Here is a 6000-nt window from a genome sequence, read left to right on the forward strand (position 1 = left end):
GTCCCCAGTGCAGCCTTGTCCCTGCAGCCTTGTCCCCAGTGCAGCCTTGTGCCCAGTGCAGCCTTGTCCCCAGTGTCCATGCCTCCTGCCGCTGCCGCCGCCGCCGCCATACACATGGTAGTAGTTTTAAATATGGCGCCGCGGAGTTCGGAGAGACTCGGCGCCGGCGGAAGTGAACGAACGCCGCCGAGATACACATAGCCGAGGGTTCTCGGCTCTTTCCGGCGCTGCTCACAGTCCCGCCCAGTCCCGCCCTATGATGGACATAACACAGGTCCAATGGCGGGACTGGGCGTGACAGTGAGCGGCGCCGGAAAGAGCCGAATACACCCGACTATGTGTATCTCGGCTCTGTGATTTCGGCGGCGCTCGTACAGCACCGCCGAGTCCCTCCGAAGTCCGCGGCGCCATATTTGAAACTACTCGCTATGTAAATGTCGGCGGCGATCGCCGACATTCACATAGCGATAGCGGGGATCGGCGTATAACACGCACCCACGACTTTCCCCTGATTTTAAGGGGAAAAAAGTGCGTGTTATACGCCGATAAATACGGTATGTATATATATATATATATATATATATATATATATATATATATATATATATATATATATATATATATATATATATATATATATATATATATATATATATAGCAAAGTAAGCAAACAGAAGAAAAGTTTAAATCAAATCAATATTTGGCGTGACTACCCTTTGCCTTCAAAACATTGGCTGTATGTTTGGGGTCCATCATGCCATGCCATAAGGGAGGCATGTGATTGGCCCCAAATTTATTCTGCAGCAGGACCATGGCCCCAAACATATAGACAAACTCATTAAGAACTATCTCCAGTGTAAAGAAGAACAAGGAGTCCTGGAAGTGATGGTTTGGCCCCCACAGAGTCTTGATTTCAACATGGAGTCTGTCTGGGATTGCATGAAGAGACAGAAGGATTTGAGGCAGCCTACATCCACCGAAGATCTGTGGTTGGTTCTCCAAGATGTTTGGAACAACCTACCTCCTGAGTTCTTTTAAATACTGTGTGAAAGTGTACCTAAAAGAACTGATGCTGATTTGAAGGCAAAGGACGGTCACACCAAATATTGATTTGGATTTCTCTTCTGTTCATTTACTTTCCAATTTGTTTATTGTTAAAAAAAAAAAAAAACTTCTATTTCTGAAATAATTCTTTATTTACAGCATTTTTTCACACCTGCCTAAAACTTTTGTAGAGTATTGTGTATATAAAACTTGTCTCCTCTTGCTTTTACCAGGATGTGCCTGAAATTGTATGGAACGTGACTTTTCTTATGCTTTGCTACAACACTGGAGAACTCTGTCTCCTATTCAGTCTAGGATGGCTCTTCCCTGGATATATTTCACAACAGACTATGCAAACTAGTTTATTCAAGCCTATAGCTTTCTTTATCCATTGCCTTTTACAGCAGTCTCTTACTTTTTATATATATATATATATATATATATATATATATATATATATATATATATATATATATATATATATATATATATATAAAAAATTTTTTTTTTTTTTTTTGTACAGTGTTATAAAATATTATCTTTGCCTTCTAGCTACCTTGTGTGTAGTTTAAGGATGATCACGTCAAGCCATTGGAGTCCGTCCACATAGTTTGACTTTTTTTTATTGCAATAAATAATAACTATCTAGAATTTACAGTCAACACATTTCAAGAGTTATGAAAAGTCCTCTTTATTAGAGTTACACTATAACAAAAACAGGTTTTGTATGGTAGTTTTAGTGTCTCTAACCAATAAAAACTGTTCATCGTAGATAAAAAAAATAAATAAATAAAAATGAATAAAAAATCTTTCAGTTGGCTAAATTCATATAAATACCGTTTTTAAGTTTAAAATCATGTGAACTTCTAAGATCATTCTTAGGCTTCATGTACACTGCTGCTGGTAAACGGACGTTTAGGAGCAGTTGGGCGTTTTTTGTTTTTCAGCTGCCCCTGAACTCTGTTATTTTATCAGTATCAGTACATGTACACAGGGTCGTTTCTAGGCAGTTGAGTTAAGAAGCATTTTTTGGAAAGCAAAAAAATGCGTTCAGGACAGATGTTCAGAGGCAAAATGCCTGTAATATCTTGTAAGCGTGGTAACTCGTGTTTAGCCACGTTTTGTTTACAGGTGTTTTTAATGGAGAAACATGTTTGACTATTTTCAATGTAAAAAAACACTTATAAACGCGGCATGTAAATGCAGCACAACGAACGTTTTTAAACGTCGGTTACTATCTGTCAAGTTACAACGTTCAAGAGAAGTTTTGAAACGTCCCGTCTACATGAAGCCTAAGGCCTCATGTACACTGTTGCTGCTAATTTTCAACTGCCCCTGAACTCTCCTCTGTTATCTTATGAGTACATGTACACAGAGTCGTTTCTAGGGAGTTGAGTTTTGAGGCCTTTTTCGGAAAGCAAAAAAAATGAGTTTAGAGGCATGCCAAACGTTCGTTTACAGGCATTTTTCATTTTTGGCTATTTTGAGAAAAAAAAAAAAAAAATTATATAATTTATTATTTATTTTTTTTTTTTTCAAACACAAACGTGGCAAAACGGACGTTTTTAAACATGGGTTACTATCTGTCAAGTTACAACGTTCAAGAGAGGTTGTAAAAACGTCCCATGTACATTAAGCCTAACAAGTGCAGAGCCGTTCTCTGCTCAGAGCTGTCAAAAAATTAAAAAAAAAAAAAAGCTGGCAAATGTTTATCTACATTCCTCAGCGCTGGCAGATAGAGAAACATTGTAACATTTTATTCTTTTAGGCTCTGTTCACACCTAGGCGTTTTGTTTTACGGGCAGAAAGTCGATTTTTTGTACAGGTCAAAAAGGTCACCAATGTAAAAAGCAGAAAACCCCTGTAATCTGCCAAAAAATAAGCTCCTGTACTTTTTTGAGCTTCAGGCGTTTTGCTTCAGATGACAAAATGTTCAGATTGTGAACGGAGGCCATTGAAATGAATGGGATTTGTCTTATTGGGCATTTTTTAGAGCTGAGGGTTTACAGAAGAAAAATGCCCAAAAACGCCTAGGTGTGAACAGAGCCTTAGATCAAGAAGAACTTCTGTCTGTAAATGAGGTCAGTTTAACCGCTTAAAGACTAATGCCCTGTACACACGATCGGAATTTCCGTCAGAAAAACCTTGGATGTTTTTTTTCCGACGGAATTCCGATCAAGCTTTGCCTTGCATACACACGGTCACACAAGTTCTCTGAACTTTCGACTGTCAAGAATGAGGTGATGTACAACACTACGACGACCCGAGAAAATTAAGTTCAATGCTTCCGAGCATGCGTAGGAATTTTGCGCGTCGCAATTGCTACTGACGATCGGAACTTCCGATAGGAACTTTTTCCGTTGGAAAAATAGAGAACCTGCTCTCAGCCTTTTGCTGGCGGAAATTCTGCCAGCAAAAGTTCGATGGAGCATACACACGGTCAGAATTTCCAACCAAAACCTCGCGTCGGACTTTTGCTGGCGGAATTTCCGATAGTGTATATGGGGCATTAGCCTTTTTCTGACACTTGTTGCTTACAAGTAAAAATCTGTATTTTCTGCTAGTAAATAACTTATGACCCCCAAACATTTATATATATTTTTTTTTTGTAACAGAGACCCTAGAGAATAAAATGGCAGTTGTTGCAATATTTTATGTTACACTGTATTTGCGCAGCAGTCTTTTCAAACGCAATTTTTTGGGGAAAAATACACTTCAATTTAAAAAAAAAAAAACTTGACTGTAAAGTTAGCCCAATTTTTTTTGTATTATGTGAAAGATGATCTAAGCAAAAAAATGGTGATTCTCATTTTAGCCAGAATCGTGCAGTTCTTTGCTTATCGCACCCTTTTTTTCTATAAAACGTTGATGTTCCCCCCGAATCTTGTGCGCACAGTTCACCCAACATAATAGAAACCACGGGGGCACCTCAACCCACAAATCACAAACTGTGTGCTACAGCATATGAACTGCCTAATGTGAAACCCCCTGGCCATCTTTTCTCACAAAAGTCTTCCTACCGTGCATCAAAAATTGACAGGCCTTACATTTACGTAATTTTACATTTGTAGCATCCTGTCATATTAAAAAAAAAAGTGGGCATATCTTTTTTTGCTACTAGATCTATTCTTAAGGCGGCTTGGTGCAATAATACTCTTAACATTGGTGGTTCTCCTGAATGCAGTTTTTGGGACATCTGGGGGACCTTTATCGTGAACTACATCCTGCTTCAAAATGGGCCAATACTTTTGAATAGTTTTCTGGATTGCCCAGTATTGATCATTATATCTAGTGATAAACATGATCTATCTGGATTCACCAGAAGATGTATTAGGTTTGGCTATTGGTACCCCCTGTCCGGTAAAAACTTTGAGAATATGCTCCCTGTCATAAAATTTTTCTATAAATTTGCTTATGAGCACCTCAGCCCTGATTCGTAAAATCGACTCCTTTTATGCAAGATCATTTTCTTTGAAATAATCCAGCCATCCGTGTCCCAGGATAGTACCAAATCCAAGGAAAAAGCATCCACGACGTGTGTGAATTTGATTCCATATTCATTGCAATTATAACATAGTTACGTAGTTAGGTTGAAAAAAGACACCAGTTCATCTAGCTCAACCAAAAAAGATAAAAAATACAATCCCATATACACAATCCTTCATCCACAGTTGATCCAGAGGAAGGGAAAACCTCAGCAAGCATGATCCAATTTCCTGCAGCAGGGGAAAAAAATTCCTTCCTGATCCCCGAGAGGCAATTTGATTTTCCCTGGATCAACTTTAACTATAAATGTCAGTACCCAGTTATATTATGAAAACATGAAACAAACTCTGAGACCGTTTCAAGGGAACCGTTCCAAATAATCAGCATGTCGTCTTTGTACCTTCCGTTGCCTTTCAAAGGGATTCTGGGTCCAAATTCTCCCAGAAATTCCTTAAATAGATTTGCATAAGATGGTGCAAAATGCACACTCATGGCAGTGCCTGATGTTTGCCAGTAAAAAAAACCCATTGAATTGGAAATGGTTATGTTCTAATGCAAACTTGGTATATTAGCAGATGAAACTGCACTGAGAAGGATGCATGTAATCTGCCTCCCATGGGATGCTAGATTTAAATATTTTGATGGTGCGCTAACTAAAAAATTATTACCACTACGATTTGTGGTCTTGGGACTTCCAAGATTGTCAACCCGGGGGTCTTGTGGGGGTACCACAAAATCAGGGTCCCTGTCAGCAATACAATGGGGGTGTGGGGAGATCAGATAAGGCGCCATAAAAATTGGCGACTGGCACTGTGAATTCATCAAGGGAATCCTCCGTACCTCCACAGGATGATGGTGCACTATTGTACACCTCCCCATTGTGTAGAAGAGGAGGGTCAGTAGAAGAATAGTTATTGGTAACTGCCTCCTCCACAACAGCAGGTAATGTTCTTGTGAACCCCCCCCCCCCCCCCCCCAGCTTTAAAGAGACATGACTTCCATTCAGAGGTGACCCTTCATTAGTGGAGGCTGAATCCTGTCCTCATGCCCTTTCTGTGGGACCCAGTCTCTGATGAGCACGCCTCCTTGTTCTCTCTCAATTTTATTGTCTAAGTGTATTCCTTCTCCCCTGACAATACCCAGGCTCACTTATGGAGCTCTGATTCTTCAGGGGGCTTGCCAACTGTTAGGGACCCACCTTATGTGGGTTGGGTCTGATCTCTCTCTCTCTCTCTCTCTCTCTCTCTCTCTCTCTCTCTCTCTCTCTCTCTCTCTCCCTCTCTCCCTCTCACTCTCTCTCTCCCTCTCTCTCTCCCCCTCTCTCTCTCCCCCTCTCTCTCTCCCCCTCTCTCTCTCCCCCTCTCTCTCTCCCCCCTCTCTCTCTCTCTCTCTCTCTCTCTCTCTCTCTCTCTCTCTCTCCCTCTCTCTCTCTCTCTCTCTCTCTCTCTCTCTCTCTCTCTCTCCCCCTCC

The sequence above is a fragment of the Aquarana catesbeiana genome, linkage group LG07 (assembly GCF_042186555.1).
Source record: "Aquarana catesbeiana isolate 2022-GZ linkage group LG07, ASM4218655v1, whole genome shotgun sequence".
Lineage (NCBI taxonomy): Eukaryota > Metazoa > Chordata > Amphibia > Anura > Ranidae > Aquarana > Aquarana catesbeiana.